The following is a 23,100-nucleotide window of genomic DNA, read 5'->3' on the forward strand; positions in this document are numbered from 1 at the left end:
ATCCCAGCCTGAATGATGAATAGCAACTTAAGTTAAATATGCAAGCAGTAATATTCTGTGAAATGTAGAGTAAAATTAAAAAAGAGAACCCCACCTCAGAGCAAACCTCGAGTTAAATCAGAAAGGAAAAAAAAATAGAAATTTGTGGGTTTTTTTTTCTGGGGGAAAAAATAAATCTAAAAGGTCACAGCATGTGTCTAACTCATGTGGACATGGCTGGAGGGAAATGCTGTGTGCAGAGCTCTGCCATGGACTGCAGGCTGCAGCTCAAAGCAGTCATTGTGAGGGATCAGCCAGTGCACTTGTCTGAGGCAGAAGACCCTGGATATTGGGATTCCTGGGGGAAAATCACTGCCATTGGTGCTGAGATGCAGCTCTGGATCGTGGCCAAATCCCCAGTTGGACCTTGCACCACCACAAGAGTTCTGTGACATTTTGTGGTGTTTGATAAGGCACATTTACATCTTTAGCCATGGCTGAGTCTTGCTTGGGGTTTGGCTGGGGGAGTGAGTTACTGTGGCTTGACAAATTAACAGACATCAGATGAGCCCCAGAAACCAATTTGGTGCACCCTCATGGCCTGGGGATGTGGGAAGGTAAAATATATATTATAAGAAAAAGAGAGAGAGAAAGAGAGAAAAAGAAAGAAGGAAATAGAAAGAAAGAGAGAAAGAGAGAGAGAAAAAGAATGAAGGAAATAGAAAGAAACAGAGAGAAAGAGGGAAATAATAGAAAGAGAGAAAGAGAGAGAGAAAAAGAATGAAGGAAATAGAAAGAAACAGAGAGAAAGAGAGAGAGAAAAAGAATGAAGGAAATAGAAAGAAACAGAGAGAAAGAGAGAGAGAAAAAGAATGAAGGAAATAGAAAGAAACAGAGAGAAAGAGAGAGAGAAAAAGAATGAAGGAAATAGAAAGAAACAGAGAGAAAGAGAGAGAGAAAAAGAATGAAGGAAATAGAAAGAAACAGAGAGAAAGAGAGAGAGAAAAAGAATGAAGGAAATAGAAAGAAACAGAGAGAAAGAGAGAGAGAAAAAGAATGAAGGAAATAGAAAGAAACAGAGAGAGAGAAAAAAAGAAAGAGGGAAATAGTAAGAAATAGAGAAAGAAAAAGAGAGAGAGAAAGAAAGAGGTATTATGAGCATCTGGAGTGTGAGTGCTATAATGGCCTGTAATTGGGCAAGACAATGAAATTTATGTCTAAAATTCTGCCATGATAAACATGGACTGCAGAGCCATAAGGGGAAGACCACCTGGACTAAAATCTTGGGTTAAAACTTGGGCTAAAATCTTGGGTTAATACAACATCTGCATTCTGCAGATAGCAGAAAAGAACACCTGAGTCTAGAAGAGGTCAAAATCCATAACAGCAGTAAAAGGAATGATTACAAATCAATAAAAGAAAAGAGAGAGATTGGAATAAAATAACACAGAAAAGTTTGAGAAAACCATGTTGTAAAATTGTTGACCAAGGTGCCCACAGGTTTAGCAGTGGTTTCAGGTCTTGCTGGTTGCCCTCACTGCTAGATCAGATTTCAAAACATTTGTTTGTCCTTGACAAAACCCACCCTGGTCCATGTTTACTTGTATGAACATTTAGTAAGCCACAAAAAGCAAAAACCTGCTGTCCTTAACTCAGTCCTGATTGCCAGTAGGGAACTGAAGTTGCAGGGATGAGACATGGCCCTGGGGTGCTTTGGGAATATTGTTTTCTCATTGGTGGAATGTTGGGAAAAGATGGTTTGGGAGGTATTTATCAAACCTGCACGTGAATGAAAACACTGTATTTTTTGGGGTTTTAACTGCATGCATACATTTTAATTTTATTTCTTTTAAAATAATGGGACACTTCAATATCTGACACAAGTCTGTATGATCTGCTTTTAACCTAAATCTGGTCTAAGCACAAATAAGGGGTGCAGCCAAGATAGAGTGATATTTCAAGCTAGACCAGAGTCCTTTATAATTTTATAGTTATAAAGATATATCTACCATTATAACTATAAAATGATAAATAAATCTGATGGTGGTTAACTGGGGGATGTGGGCAGCCCTGCTCACAGCCTGAAATGTTGACCTGGTGCTGAGGTGACAATATCTGACCCCTGTCAGGTGAGAGGGTTTCAGACAAGTCATATTTACCCTGGCTGTGTCTCATTTAACCCATAAAAAAAAAAAAATTAACTATGCTTGTGTCCTCTAGGAAATCTTGGGATTTGCTGCTGAGCAGGATATCCCTGTTTTATAGGAAACCAGCCAGGTTTATAACTCTGGCTTGTAGCTCAGGAAAACATGTAACACAAAAGAAGAAAAATCAGTGTGGAACATCGATGACCACTCTAATAAATACTTTTATTTTTGGATAAAATAAAAGAACAAGAACAAGCAGGAACATTTCAGAGTTTCACTAGGGCTGTCTGTTATTCCTATTATTTAGCTATATGTCAGGCTTAAATCAAGACCCGCACCAGACAGAACCTGCTGTCTGCTCTCCCTGCCTGACAACATTTTTTTGATGAGAACTTGGACTCTCCCTGGTGATGAGAGGAGCTGTTCCTGAGCTCATCTGTCGGTGCAGGAACTGCCTCCAGAGCATCCAGCAGCCCTGCAAGGTCTGAAATGAATCTGTCAGTGCTCTGACCTCGCCTCTGCCCTTACTCCAAGTGTATGCATTGCTAGATATCAACAATCTAAACACAGCTAAAACCCTGAGCAACCAAAACATCAACAATCAAAACAACAAATGCATTTGTTGCATTAGCTGACAGCACCCATAATGTCACTGGACAAATATGTAAATACTGACCTAAATCCCTTCTGCTGGAGACTTTTGTGCTCGCTTTAAATTGTTGGAACGGACAGCAGCTCCAGCATGGATAGCCCTGGGTCTGAGCAGGAGCCTCAGTGCCCACATGGGCACTCCACAGGGCTACAGGGAGCCTGCTGGAAGGAGGATTTCATTCTTGTGGGTTTTGGCACCGCTCGTTAGCATTCAATTAATTAAAACCAAACTTCTAATATCTCTTGGCCGGGTTCGAAAAAATAGACATCTGAAAACTGGAGTGCTGGCCCAATCCATCAATTAGTTGGACATTAATTGCATTTTTTCCCACTGACTTCAGGAGCTGGGGATCAAACTGAATGTGGTAGTCCGGGTGGAATCCTATTTTTTTGCTGCTCAGCCCAAAAGGCTTTCCTAGGTGTTTCCTGAAGGGGGGTGATGAACATGAATGTTCCTTTCCATCAGGAAGCAGGAGAACAATGCCTTGGTGGTGCCTGAGCAGGGTATTCCGGCCTCTCCAAGTTAATTTGCAGCACCCATGAAATTTATATCAATTGAAATCTCATTTTTAGCCTTTTGGCTGAGCAGGGAGTGCTCATTTTATCAACCATTACCTCTTCCCCAAAAATCAGGAGGGGCTGATGGCGTGGGTCAAGATGAAACTGAAAGGCTGAGTAGATTTTTAAATTTTTAAACAACCAAGGAAGGGTTTTTGACAGTAATGATGAAATTATCTGCACTGTACAGTTAGTTGGGGACACAAGTTCGTGCATCAGCACTGTTAATTTTAGTTTATATTTACCTGTGTCCACATCAATGGCAAAAAAGTAGCCAGTTCATCAAAATCATTAAGCATTCAACCAATTCTGTCTTTATATAGCAATAACTTGTATGAAACAAATTTAAAATAGTTTTAAAAGCTTCTTTCCCCTCAGATAACAGATTTTTTTGGTAAGGATTAGCCAGCTGCTGATGTTAATAACTCCGTATAAATTTTAACTTATTCTGGATCACCTTTTCCCCACCAAGGTGGTGCTCACCTCGAGGGAGGCAGCATTCCCTGGCTCCTGTAGATCCGTGATCTGCTCTATGCACAATATTAAGTATTTGTGGTATTTCCAAACGTTTAAGTCAGACTGATTTCAGCTCGCTGCCTTCTGGGATCCCTGATGCAATTTGCTGTGTATAAAACAGCCATAATGCCATTTACCTGCCTCAGTGAGAGTTTATGGGGATAAAACTAAAGCTGGAATTGTCCTTACGAGTGTTTCTGAAAGCTCACTCCTCAGCAGCTTTTTTTGGGAAAGCATGTTCAGCTGCTGCGCTGTGAGGAGGTGTGGAGGGAAGCAATTTATTGTGATTTTAAGGGAGCTGAAAACCAGAATTTAATATTTTTTACTGATGTTTACAGTGTTTAGCATTTCTGTGGGCTGTGTTTCTGTTTGGAATAATTTTTATCAGCAATCTGGGTGATTCTGAACATGATTGGGAGTGATCATTGAATTCTGGGCTGGCTTGGGTTGGAAGGAACCTTAAAGCTCATCCAGTTCCATGGGCAGGGACATCTTCCACTCTCCCAGGTCGTTCCACTCTTATTTTGGTCTGTGATAGTGAAAATGGAATAAAATCCTTTTTACTCTGTTACAAGGAGACTCTCCAGGCTCTCGTGCAGATTCATGTTTGGAACTTTGCTGTCAGTTCTGTGATTTCACCTCAATTCTCCTCATTTTCAGCGTCAACACATGAAGGAAATAAAAAAAGAGATTGCTTAAACACACATTTTACCCCACTGAAATGACAGGTACTTATAAACACAATAAAATACCTGAGAAAACAAAGTGTTTGAACACTTCAAATATTTGGTTTCTCATACAATTATGGGAGTGCAGCAAGTCGCTGCTTCTCTATAATGCTGAAAGTAACATTTTTAATAGAAAGTTCTCTTATCTGCTCTTGTGTAATTTCTTCTAAAATACTAAATAGCCAAGGAAATTTTTCATTTGTAATGTAATTTAATTCTGGATTTTATTTTTGATTCTGGTCGAGGTTAACTTTGATGTTTTCAAAATGAATTTCAAAGACCATTTATTCAGCTAATTTTGAAGGCAAAAACAGACTGAAACTTTTATCCCAGTTGGTAAGCAGCTATCCCCTAGTTTTATTCAAGTTTTCACATAAAAACGCCAGTCGGGAATAAAACTGACAAATATATTCAATCAAAGATGGAATATTTTTTTCCTCTTAAGTTGCAAATGGCTTCATTAAAATAAAAGCACCACCTTAGGGATTGCATAAAGCAGAATATTGGTACCTAAATGGTATTTATGACTCGGCTAAATGTAAAGTGAATTAAAATTTAAAGGATTATAGTCAGGTAGGCCAGAGAGGGATGTCCATTAAGGAGATGAAAGGACCTGCTGTCCCCAGTGACAGGCACAGGGCGGGCTGCTGGTCAGGCACCTCCACACTGAGTGCCACTGGAAATGGAAATATCCCGGGTGAACCCTGAGCTGCTTGGGGGGGTTTACTCCAGGCAGAGAAAGCAAAATCCTCCTGCAAACATTCAGGGATGGGCTTAATTCTATGTGCATTTTGTGTGCAAGAAATGTACTTCCACCTACACTCACATAACTCAAATGTTATGTGAGTGTAGGTAGAAGTATATCTATATATGAAACACTGATAATCTCTGTAATGATATATATTATTAATATATAATTATCACTAATAATTATGTAATAAAATGTCTATATTTTATATAAATATAAAATATAAAATATCCATAATTAATTTTAATATGTTATATATAATTTATATATTATATATAAATACTATTATTTAGTAATATGTAACTATATATTATTTATGATAAATACTATAGAATATATTATAGACATTATGATAATATAAGAACTCCATAGTCAATAATCTCTATATTTAATATTGAGATTAATCGCTACAATATATTATCTATTATATCTATTTATTGTATATGTATAATATATAATATATATGTATATGTATGAATATACAATATATGTGTAACAATATAATAACTGTAGTAAATAATCTCGGTATTTTCTATAGAGAGTAATGATTGCAATATATGATATATGGTATATGGTATATGGTATATGGTATATGATATATGATATATTATATATTATATATGATATATGATATATATATCATATATATATATGATATATGATATATGATATATATATGATATATATATGATATATGATATATTATATATTATATATGATATATTATATATTATATATTATATATCATATATGATATATTATATATTATATATTATATATTATATATCATATATTATATATAGCAAGATATATTATATATCTATTTATTATATACGCATTTTAAATCTAGATTTTCATAATATATATTGTATGTAGTTGAGTTACCTATATCATATAAATATATATCACATCAAATGGTGTATAGATATGTATTATATTTAGATATAACTAGTACTAGCACTCGCAGGAAATTGCTGATGAAGAAGAAAAATGCAGTTAATTATTTAAATTATAATCTATTTCAGGGTAAATTCATTAAAATAAATTTGTTTTACACATACCTTGACAAACTCTGCTGTTTCCCCCTCTCAGTAAAAAGCCCAAACTGCATTTTAAGGGATTCATCAGATGCAGAAGAACAAGGAGCTTTCACAGCTGATCTGACAAAGCCCACGTGGAATTTTTGATGTGGGCAGAGAGCGGCTGGGTTTGTATTTCATCTGCACACACTGGCATGGATGTGTGGCCATTCCTCATTTTCTATCTTTCAGAATGAAATAATCACAGATAGTTTGGGTTGGAAGAACCTTAAGGCCCATCCAGTGCCACCCCTGCCAAGGGCAGGGACACCTCCCACTGTCCCAAGGTGTTCCAAGCCCTGTTCCAAATCCCTGGATTTGGGCACTGCCAGGGATCTGGGGCAGCCACGTGGAATTTTAAAGGAATGAACAAAAGAAAAGGGGTTTATAGAGGAATGAACAAAAGAAAAAGGGGTTCTGGTGGACCAAGGCAGAGGGAGATGCATCACCAAACAATAAACCTGTGCCAGGTGAGTGACTCAGAGTGGTGACTGAACATTACTTGGAATAAAGGAATGTAGGGAAAAGTGAACCAAACTCACTCAATTTATGAGGATAAATTCTGAAACACTTCATTTTTCTGGTCTGTTTTCAGTTGGTTTGCAGGATGATAACCATAAAACTGAGCTGCAGAGATTTGAATATAACATGCCATGAAAAAAAAAAGAGAGTGTATGAGAAACATGTCTTTAATCTGAGGCACAAAAATAAAACAAAGCTATGGACGAACTGTGCTAATTGCCTCTTGCAATTATGGTGAGCTGACTCATAAAAGTACCAGACTGACACCAGCCGAAATCACACAAAAAAAATGCAAACAGAACATTTGGAAGTAACTTTTGAAAAGGTTAATATTTGCTAAGGAAGGGGAATCATACCCTGGGGGAAGGATGTGCAAACTGCTCTTGGAGCAGAGAGGGCTCCGCTCACGGGTGGGGCCAAGACAGAAATGTGGAGTTTGTACAGAATTGGGTGGCAATCCCTGCGAGAGAATGCCAGGGACACAGCAGGGAGACTCAGGAAAAATCACATTTTTATTTCAAAGCAGTGTGTTATGGGAGGCTTGTTTGAAAATTATCAATTCTGCCCAGCTCAAGGGAAACCACTTTATTAAGCTTGACTTGAGTTAACTCTGTGTTTAGAAGAGGTTTTGGGGTTATAAATATTTTCTAAAAAACTTTTTTAGAAAGCTTTTGATAGTAAAACTCAGGACCTGTGGAAAATAGAAGGTTATTTGTCCTGAATGTATCAACACATTTTGAATTGGTGAATTAACTTTTAAAGGAGTTGTTTTTCAGAAAGTTCCAAAATTCATCAACAGCATGTGCTGGGAAAAGGCAGGGATGTGAAAAACTCCATGCAGAGATGGAAACTGAACTCTTGCAGACAGAGATGGTCTGGACAGAGCTTTAAAAGGAGCTGGGAAAGCTCTGCCTCCCCCAATACCCTTAAAAAGGTTTTACTGCAAGGTAGAAGCTAAAAACTGGACGGTGAGAGGCTCATTTCTCTGGGAAAGAGCATGGGAAGCACAGCAGGAAAACTTCCAGCAGATTGGGGGGCATAAGAGAAAATGTATAGAGAAAACAATTTCCATTGTCTGTAAGGACAGAAACACCTGGGAATGCTGATGTCAAACACTTCTCTGCTCCTGGATGCCCCAGAAGGGATCTGGCAGGTCACTGTGTACTTGGACACATTTAGCAGGCCCTTTATTAGAGAGTTTCCACCAAAATATCAATTGGGCAGTGACTCAGCACTTGAGGTAGGTGGCAAAAGGAAACAAAATTAATTTTTAACCCCTGGAGGTGTTATAAAGTGTGATGTTTATAGAAGGCATGGGGATGATGCTGGTGCATTTTACTAAAATATTTCTTTATCATGAAGAAGTTCACAGGACTCAAGGAGGAGAATGTAAAGAACCCAGGAGTTAGGCTGGGGTGGAAACTGTTGAAGGAGAATTCTGCACAGGGGAGCAGTGGGTGACACTGCAGTCTGTATCATTCCTTGCCATGAGGAAAAGTGAATTTTGCCTGCAGGGAAAAATTCTGTTCTCCCTCCTTGCTTTGGGTAATTCCCAAGAGATGTGCCCAGAGAAAACTCTCAGTCCAAGCTTTTCTGCATCTCTTTCAGCCACTCCATTTGCTGGGCAGGCTGCGCCTCCACACTGCCAGACATACATTTAATGCATAGATCTGCAGGGCTCTCCTCCCGTCCCACCCCAGAGAAGCTGAGCTCCTGCAGATGCAGCTGTGGGACATTTTTGGGGCCATCTCAAACTGATTACCACATCCTTACAGGGTGTGTGGGGCAGGAAGCTTTTGGGGGGTCATTTTTGGGGCCATCTCAAGCTGATTATCATGTCCTTGCAGGCTGTGTGTGGTGTGGCAGGAAGCTTTTTGGGGGTCATTTTTGGGGCATTTGAAGCTGATTACCATGTCCTTGCAGGGTGTGTGTGGCAGAAAGCTTTTTGGGGGTCATTTTTGGGGCCATCTCAAACTGATTACCATGTCCTTGCAGGCTGTGTGTGGTGTGGCAGGAAGCTTTTTGGGGGTCATTTTTGGGGCATTTGAAACTGATTACCATGTCCTTGCAGGGTGTGTGTGGCAGAAAGCTTTTTGGGGGTCATTTTTGGGGCATTTGAAACTGATTACCACATCCTTGCAGGGTGTGTGGGGCAGAAAGATTTTTGGGGGTAATTTTTGGGGCCATCTCAAGTTGATTACCATGTCCTTGCAGGCTGTGGTGTGGCATGGCAGAAAGCTTTTTGGGGGTCATTTTTTGGGGCATTTGAAGCTGATTACCATGTCCTTGCAGGCTGTGTGTGGTGTGGCAGGAAGCTTTTTGGGGGTCATTTTTGGGGCATTTGAAGGTGATTACCATGTCTTTGCAGGGTGTGTGTGGCAGAAAGCTTTTTGGGGGTCATTTTTGGGGCCATCTCAAACTGATTACCACATCCTTGCAGGGTGTGTGTGGCAGAAAGCTTTTTGGGGGTCAATTTTTGGGGCATTTGAAGCTGATTACCATGTCCTTGCAGGGTGTTTGTGGCAGGAAGATCTGTCCAGGGTTATGCAGGGAGAGGAGTCCCTTCAACAGCTGTGCTTTGTACAGATGAGGAGTCAGGGTAGCAATGCATAGGAAAAGCTTTTGGTCTTGTTTACTTGGTAATAAAGGAAAAAATAAAATAGTTCTTGCTTTGAAGCAGGTCATTGTTAGAGGAAAGTTTTGTTCTTTGAGCGAGGGTAATTAACGCCCTCTCAAGGCTGAGACATGCCTGAAGGACATTTGCTAATGGGATTGAAAAAGTGGTTGGTGCAGCCTGGAGTTTCAAATTAAGGTCACCAAAGGTAAAAATTCTTGGGTGGGGTCAGGCTGATGTTGCTCGCCTGGGGCAGTGATGGCTGAGGAGCAGCAGCTGGGTTGAGTTTCCTGCAGTAAATTCACCCTGGGTGCCAGGGATGGAGGTTTGCTGTGCGCTCCCATCACACCAGAGAGAGATCCTGGAGAGCCACCACCATCTCCTGCTTCTGACCATCATCTGCAGCTCAAAGTAGGTGTGATGCAGCTTTTGTCTCTTTGATGGTTTTTGTACAGAGCTCAGGGTGTTATTTGGCTCAGTTTTGAAGAATTTGGATTAAACCTGTCTGGTGTTAATAATGAAGAGAGATTTGAGGCTTGGTGTGGCTCTGAGCTTTAGGGTGATTTTTGACCCAGTAACTCCTTTTTTTGTGGTACATGAGAACAAAATATCTTTACATTCAGGTCTTGTGCAAAGTCCATGGTGTGGTCTGCCTGGTTTTGGAGGATTTGAATTAAACCTGTCTGGTGTTAATAATGAAGAGAGATTTGAGACTTGGTGTGGCTCTGAGCTTTAGGGTGAGTTTGACCCTGTAACTCCTTTTTTTTGAGGTCCATGAGGACCAAAAGGCTTTAAATTCAGGTTTAAAACTTTCAGGAAAGTTTTTTCAATAGAGGAAATTCAGAGGAAAGTAGAAGTGATTCTTATGTCATAGAGAGCTGCTCCTTGCTTTTCTTTTATGTACAGATATGTATTATATTTAGATATAAAGTTTAATTTAATTGATTGATTGGCTTGGTTTTAGGCTTGGTTATGGCTGGGTAAGTGGCTGTTGGAGCTGTAGCATTTTCTGTGCAGTGTTGGAGAGATTTTTTTTTTTAAAGTTTTATTTCCATTTCCATGTCAATGTCTGGCTTTTGTGTTCTCCACCACCACCCCTTGCCCCAGCACAGTTGGCTGGCTGCTTGCTGGTGCTTTCCAGAGGTTTCTCTGTGATGTATTTCCTTGAAAGTTTATATATTTTTTGTGGATGTGCTTCTGTGAATTAAGAAATTGAAATATCAATGACTTTTTGGCTGAATTTAATGCAGAGATAGGGCAGCTGTTCCTGTAATTCATGGAAATGCAAAACCAGTGGTATAAATGAAACACAGAGGGCTTTGGGTATAAACTGAAGGAAAAGGGTCTCTGTAGCAAAGTTGGTATTGAGTTACAAAAAACAAAAAAAAAGAAAGAAAAATCTGCTCTTCTAGACTTCTTTTTCTCATTTTCCTGCAGTAAACTGCCTAAATGTCAATGAGTATGGTAATGTACATCTAATCTGGTTTTTTCTAAATGGTACAAAAGGGATATGTAACGATGAGTCAAATATCAGCATGAATTTATGTAGTATCTGATGGCTTTGGAATTTGTATGTATCAGCACTAGTTCCTACTAATTGTTTAATGGGAAAATGCATTTAATTCAAGTGGCTGCTGGAAAACCATTTGAAATCCTGTTTTTTGTTTGTTTTTTTTTTGCCAAGTACAAGTAGCCGTGTGTGCTTATGGTGGAAGATAATGGTGCCAGAATAAAGAGATTTTTCTGGAAGAGAACAACCTGTAAAACTGTTGGGTGCAACGAAGGAGAATAACCTGAGCCCTTTAAATTGTGTGTGGGATGTCAAGAATTTGTGTTGTTGAGTTTTGGTTGGGGAATGAGGCACAAGGCTGTGCTGCTGGTATTTGGGGAGGTTTTAGCAGTGTAATCTTCTAGTGACAAGTCAGATTATTTGAAATATTACATATATTACATAATATATACGAATATTAATGCATGAAATAGTTTATTATTTCATGTTTTTTTCAGATTAAAACATGAACTTGAAAAATTTCACCTTTTTTCTGTGGCAGTTTCCAGAAAGTAGGGTCAGCTTTTTTAGGCTGTGGTAGGAGATGCACCAGGGATGCTACAGCAGGGTAAATCCAGAACCTGTGATGTATTTGCATCATTTAAACTGATTTTTAGGCCTGTGGTAGAGCTTGTACAGAGGCACAGGCCTGGGGTGGGAAAGAGCTGCTATCCCCAGCTGGGCAATTACTCCACTGCACAGAATTCAACAGAAAACTCCTGATTTGCAGCAGCTGGGGATGTGGAAATAATTAAAAATGTGTTTTCTGTACCTGAATCATTTTCTCTGTGTGTATGAATGGAGCTCACTGAGATTCTTGGTGCTTTTTTTCTATGCTGTGACCCAACTTATTTATCATCAGCAGCAAATTGTTAGTCATTCTCAGAAGTAGCCTGAACAAAATGTGCCAGCTAAACTGCACTAAGAGTGGGGGAAGGAAATAAAAAAAAACCCAAAAAAACCCACAACAAAAAAAGCAAAGAAAAAACCTCCTCACAACCTGATCTGGCTGTTATGGGAGACGATTATTATAGTTCTTCACTTGCAAATTTTCCGTTTGTGTGAAGTTGCTTCCCACAGTCTCTCACTGTCACATCCATTCAGAAGCCAGAATGGCATTGATAGAGTTCAGCGTTTTGGCTCGTTCTGCCTGGAGACTGGACGTACAGGATGTAACAGAAATCTTCCCCCAAAATTCTGCCCTCCCAGTTGTCTGTCTGTTTTTTTTTTTTACTTGAAAGCATTTCTTAGGCTCTCCTCCTCTTCCTTTTGTCCTAACTCGAATATGCTTTGAAAACAAAACAAAACACTTGAAATGGCAATTTTGGAGCTTCCCCCTTGCAAAGCTCTTCCTCTTTCAGATGATTCATAAAAGAAATAAAAACCAGCTCAAAAATGCTGGTTTGAAGCTGCCCTCACTTGTCCAGAGATGCTCTGAGGGCTGGAGCCCCTCTGCCTTGGAGGTAGTCTGGGAGAGCTGGGGTGTTCAGCCTGTTTGAAGGAAAAAATGCTTTAAATTCAAAGAGCTGCTAGAAAATAATGTGAAATCCTCATTTATCCTTAGTTTTGCCAAATAGAATATTGGTGTCTGCTTCTGGTGGGAGATAATGATGCCACAGTCAGAATAAAGGGATTGCTCCAGAACAGATCAACTGTTGGAGTTGAGAACACAACTGTGGTGAAGAGAAGAATCCAGGGGGAGCTCAGGGCTCCTTGCAGTGTTTGCAAGGCTCCAGGAGAGCTGGAGAGGGACTGGGGACAAGGGATGGAGGGACAGGAGCCAGGGGATGGCTCCCACTGCCAGAGGGCAGGGATGGATGGGACACTGGGAACTGGGAATTCCTGGCTGGGATGGAATTCCCAGAGCAGCTGTGGCTGCCCCTGGATCCCTGGAATGTTCAAGGCCAGGTTGGAGAGGGTTTGGATCAGCCTGGGACAGTGGGAGGTGTCCCTGGGCATGGCAGGGGTGGGATGGGATGAATTTAAGGCCCAACACAAATCCAGTTGTGCTCTCTAAAGCAATGCAGAGTGAGGCTCTATAACTTTCCTGAATAAATTAGTTTTGTTTTTAGCTGGTTGCCATCCTGCTCTGGAATACCCACATCAAGGTGCCTGTTGTAGGTGCTGTCAGTCTGGCCTTTGAGTTTAGAATTCCCACCACTATTCCAGCCAGGACAAGGAAACTCACTCCCACTCCTTTGTGCCTCTCATCCTCCTCCCTGCCATGATTTCCTCAGTGTTCCCCCTTCTCTGATGCAGCAACCATAACAGTCTTCAAAAAGAATCTTAATAAAATGTGCACACACTTCTATTACATTTTTAGTTATAAGGTCTTGTGATTTCCTCCCAACAAAACTGTCGCTGAAGCTGGTAACCACATTTAGCAGGAATGATTAGAGATGTGTGACAAATCTAAAGCAAAACTGGGGACATTTTTCTTTTCATCAGCTCTATGAGAAGCGAGGAGGGGGGAAATATGTTTTCTTCTCCCTTTCTGCCTGACAGAGTTCTTGAAAATTTAAGATAGGGGGGTATAACTTCTGAATAATGTTTCTGGTGAAGTATCAGACTTTTTTTTAATAGAGAAAATACCTTCTGAATGGCAATCAGTGGTCAGTGGTTAACATTATTGATCAACAGGAATGGGGTATCTTGGCTTATCATAAGAAAAAGCAGAAAAAAATTGCTCTTGGTTTTATAGCAGTTAATAAGGCAAAATTTTTTGAATGAAGGGTAAAATGTGTTTGTCCCATAACAGTCATATTTAAAATACTTATAAAACACAGAGTGGTGTTTATATTTTGGTTCTGTACTTCTTATGCCTACAAAAATGACGTAAAAATATAAATATAAGAGCCTGTGCTCCCATGGGAGTGACTGAACTACTAAGTGCTTCAACAAAAAAAAGAGCTTCAAGGTGTTTCTTTGCTGATTTAACCACTATCCAGCAGTGTTTCTTATTCTCTAGTTTCTAATAGAATATAGAATTTCACTTTATTTAGGTCATGGTAAAAAAAATAAAATTGTCCCTTTTTAATAGATGTTGTTTTTTGAGGGCATGGACTCCATCTACATATTACATATTTTAGGTGAATATTCTTAGAAACTGCTTCTAAACAGTTTTGAACACAGGTAAAATTATATATTATAGATTGCATATAAAATCCTGAACAGAGTTAAGGAAACACTGGTTCTCCCAAGCAGAAGTACATCCTATATTGGGTTGAGATTATCAGCAACAGAATGGAAAAAGATTAAGGGTAAAAATATGTGGAGGCCTCAATCTAATGCAAGGTAATATTAAAATTATGTCTGGAAGTAATTTAAATCCCCCAGTAATGATTAAGTAGAGAGAAAGCAGCAATATTTAAGTGTTAAAGGAGGATATTGGCCTGTTGGTTGTTGGGTGGAGGGAATGCAAAGGTGTTGGACAACTTTGGGAAAATATAACACACACCTCCATGGTCTGAGATCATTGTTAAATACCAGACCTTCCCTGGAGTTCCAGTACTTCTGTTGTGCTCCAGGAAAGGCTTATCAAGAGAAAAGCAGAGTTGTGAGGAAGGAGGTTTTGGGATGATGGATGTCGCAGTTGATATTCTTGTCTAGAAGTGAGTTGTTTATTTGTACACTTGGTTTTTATTGAAAAATATCTCAAGTATTACAGTGGAGCTTTAAGTTAAAATCAGGTCCTGAACACGCCACATGATCTATCTAACTTGTGACAGTAGAAACATGTAAATTCTGTTTTATAAATTGCCATTTTTTTACATTTTGAGGGAAAACACTGAAGCATCGTGTCAGTGTTTTGGTTTAAACCTGGATTTTTGATTGTTTTCAGGAAAATAAGTGTAACAACAAAAATTGGGTGTTTTTTCTGTCGATTTGTAAGTGTTGATCATACCATGCCATCAGGAGCTTTATGATGATAAATTTAAGTGTCCATTTGAACTGAGGTGTGTATAATCACAGATAATACACAGGTTTACCCAGGCAGGTTTATATAGTATAAGAAAATGACACACATAAGAGGAGGAGACAAAAAGAAAGGAAAATAAATAAAGAAGGAGTTTGTGATGCACAGCATCACCATTTTGATGGCTTGGGGAAGGGAAACTATCTTTGGTCTTCATCTTCATGGAGGAATTGAAGAGATCCTTACCCCAAAGGCCACACTAAAATGCCACATCATGTGCCCTCATCAATAATCCTCCAGCGATGTTGGGGTGTGGGATTATTTTTGACTCTGCTTCCCATCCTGAAAACCAGGGTACTGTTCCTCATCTGTCTTGCAAGGATGTTGTATTTACCAGGGAATGCATGCAGAATGACTTCTGAAAGATGCTCCAGAGTGCAAAGAATTATGGCATTGTCTTTATTCATGACTTGAGCTGGGTTTTAGTTAGTTGCACGCCTTTGTATGCCGCGTGTTGGGTTTTTACAGCAACGCCTGTGTTCTCTGGGCACCTAAGCAGAGCTTTTCATTTTCAAGCTGCATCATTCAAATGCTGGATCCGTACCAAACCCACCTCCTCCACACGTTCGAGCCGCATTATTAATAATAATATGGTTGATTGCTGATGCTGTATATTTGTTTTGCAGCGGGCTCGTTGAGAAGCTGGGCGTGTTAATAAGGTATGGTGCGTTTCTCCTGTGTTCTCAGCAAGGCTCCTGCCTGGAGCACGCAACTGGCACTGCCCACATTCTCCTTCCACCGCCGCTCCTAGGCAGAGCACGCAGGCGTTCCCAATTCACCAGATCATTCACAAGCTACCTCCAACCCAACCTTGTCATTGCAATTCGTCACACTTGCAGTGGATGCTTTTTATGTGCTGCATCCCGCCCAAGCCTCGTCGCGCCAGGCCGGTGCCACAGGGTACGAGGCAACAACAAAGATCTCAAGCGTAGTTTAAAAGGTGGCACTGTAAAAGAGGGGGAATAATGGCTGCGATCGCTGCTAGATATCCTGTTCCCACAGATCCTGCAGCCTTTCCTTGATTTCAGACCAAAGATGAGTGGTAGCAATGACTGCCTTCCCCACTGCCACCCTGAGCCTGGTCTATCTGGCACCCTCAGCGTGGAGAAGCCCTGGCATGGTGTTTCTGGAGAGAATACACTGGGCACAGTTTCGTAGTGGGAAATGTTGGAGGAGACCCTCCCTAATCACCTTTTGGCTGACACTCTGTGGGGATTAGGATGGCGTTATGAATGGACCTCTGTGGTGGTGTTCACAGGGGTCCCAGGATGAGGCAATATATGAGAATGCTGACTCCATGTTTAGAAGGCTGGTTTATCATTTTATTATATATATTATATTAAAACTATACTAAAATAATAGAAGAGAGGATTTCATCAGAAGGCTTGCAAGGAATGGAATGATAACAAAAGCTCGTGAGTCTCGGAGTCCAAGACAGCTGGACTGTGATTGGCCATTAATTAGAAACAATCAACATGGACGAATCAAAGATGCACCTGTTGCATTCCACAGTAGCAGATAACTGTTGTTTGCATTTTGTTTCTGAGGTCTCTCAGCTTCTCAGGAGAAAAATCTGAACGAAAGGATTTTTAATAAAATATGTCTGTGACAGACCTCTACCCGTGCAGAGTTCCTGGCTTTTCCCCTTTTTCGGGTGTGCTTGGACAAAGCATCAAAGTTGTTTTATCTCTTGTTGGAAGCAGTGAAATTATGCTACTCCTTACAGGAAAAAAAGAAAAAGGTGAGAACAAAATAGGTGTGCCTTTCCTCTGTTCTTCCTCTGGAACATGCAAGTCATAATTTTCTCATAATCCTTTCCCATCTGGTTTCTGCATACTGGAATCTGTGCCTTAGCATGTTTTCATACAGCCCTTCACATATTGGTTTCTTGGTGTCAGTGATGACCCTCAGCAGCTTTATGGTAATTGCTGTCAGGAGATGCTGTTGCACTGTCAGTGCCTTCTGCAGGGGCTTGAGGACATTCTGTGCACCACTTCCTCCCCTGGAGTCTCCAGTTGTTATTTCCTTTTGTGGCACCAGGTAAACTTTGTTTTCTGTCAGCCGAGGTTAGTTCCGATAATGATTTGGTTACAAGCACACCCCTGTGAGTATTGGCCTTAGCATGGGAGGTTGTGATTCCAAGCCAAGGAATAGCTGCCTTGAGGTCCCCTCTTAAATTTCTCCTTTCAGTCACCAGAACTGTGCTGAAGCTGCTTTCTTGAGATTGCAATAAATTCCCGTCTCAGGAGAAAGATGGGATTTGAACTAGTGCTGAACTGCATGAGTGGAGAGGATTTTTTGGGAGTGAGAGCTTTTGTAGAGATTGGAGGAGGGTGGTTGTCCTCAGGAACAGCATTTCCAGCCCCATTTCCAGCCCCATCACCAGGGATATGATGTTAGTGCTGGGGAAAGTGCAGGAGGAGCCAGATCATCAGGGCTGTGGCTGCTCAGCCAGTAGATCTGTCCTGCTGCAATTTTATCATGTTTAAAGCCAGTTGGCCATGGGTATTGTGAGAAGGATGTGTCCCTCTGCCTCCCCTCTTTTCCATGCATGCACTGGTGCTGGCAGAGGAGCAATCACACAAATCCAGGTGTGCACACAGGGATGCACAGCCTCAGTCCTGCTGGGGCACTAGAAATCAGAATTGTTCAGGTTAAAAATGAGCTCTGAGCTCATGGAGTCCAACCATTCCCCCAGCAGTTCCAAGGCCACCACTCATCAACGTTCCCAGGTGTCCTCACATCCACAGGCCTTTTTATGCCCTCTAGGGAACAGGGACTCTACCACTGCCATGGGCCACCTGTTCCAGGGCCTGACCACCCTTGCAGTCAATAAATTTTTCCTATATCCCATCTAAAGCTCCCCTGGCACAGTTTGAGGCCAGTTCCTCTTGTCCTGTCCCTGTTCCCTGGGAGCAGAGACCTGGCTGTCCCCTCCTGTCAGGAGCTGTGCAGAACCACAAGGTCCCCTCTGAGCCTCCTTTTCTCCAGGCTGAGCCCCTTTCCCAGTGCTCCAAACCCTTCCCCAGCTCCATTCCCTTCCCTGGACACACTCCAACCCCTCAATGTCCTTCTTGTAGCAAGGATTTGAGTTACAGTCTTGAAAATTCCAGCATTAAGCTTCACCCCTGGAGCTCACAGCACAGGCACAAACTGTCAGCAGGTGATGGATTTCGGGAACATTGTGGTGTCTCTTGAATTTAATAACAGTTTTGTGTTGGTTTTTTTTTTTTGTGATCCCAGTGAAGCTGAAGGTGGAAGTTCTGTTCACTTTTTTCCTTGCGAAAAGGTTTTTGTGTCTCATTAAAAAGAGGAGGGGTGGTCCAGGACACCCTGGCCTGGGTGTGTTGTGCTGTGCCTGGAGCTCAGTGAGTTTCTCCTTTGCTTCCCCACCCACCTGGCACTTTGTGTGGGTTTCCCTGGCTGTAACTGAGTGCTGCTGTAATGAGATTAGGCCTGGACTTTTCATTGCTGCCTCTCGAGTTTCTGAGAGCATGTTCTCAGTTTGTAGGCATCTGCTCAAACACCCTTCCTGCAGGCAGGCTCTGCTGCCCTCTCCCCTCCTGCAGAATGAAAAATGACAGTTCTGCCCCAGTCCTTGGGCTTCCTGAGGAGATGCAGGATCTCATTGCAGATAATATTCACAAGATGCTTTTTAAAAATTATTTGGTTGACAATGGACAGGAAGAAAAGGTTAAATAGTAACGAGAAACTCCACTAATTGCACTTTTGAGGAGTGGTGCTGTAAGTGATTACACGCATGACTGAAAACCATACGTTGGCTCCACAAATACAGCCTGACCTACCTGTATATTTTCAATAAGAAGTAATGTCTCCTATTTCTAAGAGAAACTAAAAAAAAAAAATCCCCCTCACCCTGCTGTTTTTAGCTATATACAAATGATAAAAGCACAGACATCAAAGTGTGCAGCCTTTCAACTCATGCTCAATTAGAATAAAAGTTTGGTCGCTGTTTTAAACATTTTGGGCTAACTGACTGTGACAGCATCTCAGCTCTGCAAATGGGATGATTTTGGATTGACTTTTGATCTGACTGACAGTTTCTTATACACTTCAGTGTTGGTTTATGGCGTGCAAGTCTGCATTTGAATCCACATGTGACTAATTAGAAACTGTTTATGGGCTGCATGTATAGGTTCACACAAGAGTAAAGGGGTTATTTTCAAACTGGAGCCACGTTATTAATGAAAGAGTTAATTTAACAAGGTGCTTGATGTGCTATTTTTATAGTGTCGGCAACAAAGATGTGAAAAATTAAAACACAAAAGAGTGTATTTAGCATAAACAGCGAATATATATAAATGCTAATGTCAGATATGGAAATTGTTATAATGAAAATCTCTTCTAAAAATCATCTATAATTGTTTGGCTGTTGGAGGGGGACAACAGGTTGAATTTTAGGCACGTTTCAGAGTGCTTTTACAGTTTATGGGTATTGTAGGAATTTCACTGTAGTTTCATTTTTTGCCTATCTGCATAGAACATAACAGTGAATGTACATTTATGTACATTGATCGCTTCATCTAACTCCATGGGAAGGGCTCCTCACACCTCAAGTGAGGAATCTGTGCCCCCAAACACAACTGGGGGGTTGGAAAAGTCTGCAAAGAGGAGTTCCAAGATGAACACAAGCATAATAACATTTTCTTGATAAAATAATGCTCCCGTGTCAGGGAAAAGGGAACTGTCAGCACGCCTTTGTCGGCCTCTCCCAGGCTTAAGAAAGGGTCCCTGACAGTTTCAGCATTGCCTTTAAATATCTTATTGAAATGTAGATTAAGACTGTACATCTTATAATAGTTGGAAAGCCTTTTCATTTTAAGTCTTGTAGAAAAGCAAGTATTAAATAAGTATTAACTTCAGCAGTTATATTTTAGCATTTTTCTCAGGTTGATCCCTGCTAGACCTAATATTTAGATTTATTTAAAGAGGCAGTAGATTACCTGCCAGTACAGTAGTAGAGCATTGTGCATTCCTCTGAGTCTCCATAAAGTAAGATTAGCTGTATCTTTTATGAGCGCCATCATCTCTGCTGTATTTCACAAAGGTCCTGTGAAAACACCCAGCAGAATCTTCCACACAACTGCTGCTAGAATCAATGATGCCTCAGTGCTCCTGGTTTAGCATTTTCAAGTGCTTCTACCATCAGTTTAATATTAAACGTATTTAAAATAAAATGCTGCTGAAATCTTTTCTATAAGTAGGGCTTTTCCAGACTCTCCTGTAACTCAGAAATCCTCATTATCCTGCTCTTATAATGTAGCGATGTGAAACACAGTTTAGTGTAGATTGATACATATGTATCTGCTTGATACATAGACTGTTTATCCAATTTCTACGTAAAACAATGCTATTTTAAATCAGTTTGTGGAGACTTAGTTTGTGGGGGCTAATTTTGGACTCTTGGACTTGCTGGAAAAAACTTCAAAAAATCCATTTCTGCAGGTATCGGTGTCTTGTTTTGCCTTAGAAAAATATTTAAATTAGTTTTATAACTTAAATTTTAATTATTTAATTCATAATTAAAAATTTGTGCATCTCAAGTTTGTAGATGTAAGTCTCCACCAGAACCCTAGAATAATGACCAAGGTCACAGGAACCTTGATTTCAAGGGGGTGACTTGGATGTGACAAGGTAGCCTTGTTAGTATCTTTATTTCTTATATAACCCTTTTTTATATATATATATATATATATATATATATATATATATATATATATATATATATATATATATATATTCATATATATGTAAGCCCTATATATTTCTTTCATTCATATCTAATTTAAATGATGTATGTAATGAACTTGTTTTTTTTTGCAAAGCTTGGCTATCAGAAGGATAAATTCCAGCTGCACAGATGTGATGCAGAGCTAACTGGAAGCCAATAAAGACACAATTTACACGCTCTGACCTTTCAGGATGGGTCCCTGCCCTAAACAAGTGCAAGAAATACTGGGCTGTGGTGGCACTTGGGCAGTTCATACTTGCTGAATTTATACAAATAAATATTTGATTATACACAAGGAAATATCAGCCTGGCTCACAGGAGATGGGGATTGGGCGGCAGAAGGAAATGATTCATGGAGGAAAAGAGAGACTGAGCAGTGCAGTAACTCCATTCAAAATAGAATATTAAAATACTCTCTGGGAGATGCTCAGTCCTGTGGTAGCAGTTCAGACCCCAGATGGACAAATCATAAAATTCTGCAGTTGTGTGAAAGATTCTGCTGGGTGTTTTCACAGCCTTTGGAAATACCAAGGTATTTAAAAATTCCAGAACTTCCTTGTGTTCTTTTTCTTCTGGATGCTTGGGTGGGCTTAAATATGAGCCCAGCCCTTTAGTTAGGCTCGTATTCTGTGATTCTGTCAAGAGCAGAAGGAAGAAAATCTTTTCTGGGATTTTTAGTGGCCAAGTTAAAATTCTACAAAGATGTAAAGATTGTCAGGGATCTGCTTTCCTTTAATTGGTGGAATATCTCTCTCAGGGCTTTGGGTGTGAGCGGTGTTGGTGTAGAAGAAAACAAGGAATTATCTTTATAGAACAGTTCTGGAGATGTTTAATGCACACCAGATTTATCAACTGAAATTGTTTGTCATCTTTTTCTCATTTTTTTTTCTCCCTGTGTCTCCTTTCCTTTCTCCTACAAAACCATAGCCCTCCAAACTGCTGGTGCAAAAATATTGCAAACAAAATATTTTTTTTTTTTTTTTTATCTCGCAGGGATTTGGTTGGTTTGGGTGGAGAGCAAAACTATAACAATAAGATACTGTGTTTTGGCTGAATCTTCTCCTTTTGGGAGAAATAACCTGCAGTGGAATTTTTCAATGTTTTAAAGCTGTTCCACGAGCTACTGGGTCTTCAGAGATGTTGGATTAAAGAGCACAATTTTATGTAATTAGTTAAAAATTATTGAAGAGCATAATCTTGCACATTAGACATGTGACTGTGTTCAGCCCTCTGGTAGAGATTTGTAAACCAAAGGATAATGCAGTTTTATGCACAGGAATGAGAGGAATCTTCAGCTCTATGGTTTTCAGGCATCCATGGTAGAGTTGTTTGGGTTTCCCCCCCCCCCCCTTTCAGCCTCAAAATGCACATTAAAATTTTCATTTTAAATGGTGTAATTCTGGAAGAGCACCAGTAAAATCTCTATTGTGATTATTTATATCTGGGTTTATATCCAGTGATATGAGGAAGGACTTTGTGCTCCTGGTTGTGCTTTGACATTCAAATCAAACTGAAATGTTGAAACCAAGCACACACAGAAATGCAGTGTTCTGGTTGATATTGAGCCAAAACCGTGAAAAATAATTGAATTTCCCATAGTTTTGATAAAAAAAGCATAAATGGTTCCAAGTTTGCTCCAGCTGAGTCCAGAGGTTTCCGTCAGTCAGATGGGAGGAATTCCTGAAAAACTTTGGGAATTCAGCAAACTTGGGATGAATGTGGACTGAGGATTATGTTTAATTCCAGAATCTAAACCCAAGCAAGTTTTGTCATGTTTTCAGTTATGTAATGGAGTTTGTCCCAGGTCCTCCACAGAGCTGCTCATCTCTGATGCACCCTGATGAAATCTGCTGTGATTATTGCATTTTATTACAAGTTCTGCACTGAACAGGGCCAGAAATGCTTTGTGGCAGTTCCCAAAATAGGAAGTTACTCAGCATCATGATTAAGATGCCTATTTTAAGAAAGTTGCTTGATTTTTTTCTCTTTGAGACAGAGCTTTCCATCTCATCATCTACCCTGCTGAAGTTTGGGGGCTTGGGTTTGTTTTTTTTCTCAAAACCACAAGATTGCCTTATATAATTTTAAGTATTTCTTTCCTGGTGAGGCCAGTGGGGTCGTTCAAGAAAACAAACTCCCCAGTAATAATGGTTGGGTGTGAATAAGGATTTTTTTGGTAGCCCTTCAACATTTTGCTGTGAGCTCTTGTGCTCCCTCTACTGACTTTCCACCTGGGAATGACAGAGAAATGCTACAACAGAGAATTTCCTGACACCATCAC

The sequence above is a fragment of the Zonotrichia albicollis genome, chromosome 10, assembly GCF_047830755.1.
Source record: "Zonotrichia albicollis isolate bZonAlb1 chromosome 10, bZonAlb1.hap1, whole genome shotgun sequence".
NCBI classification, from domain to species: Eukaryota; Metazoa; Chordata; class Aves; order Passeriformes; family Passerellidae; genus Zonotrichia; species Zonotrichia albicollis.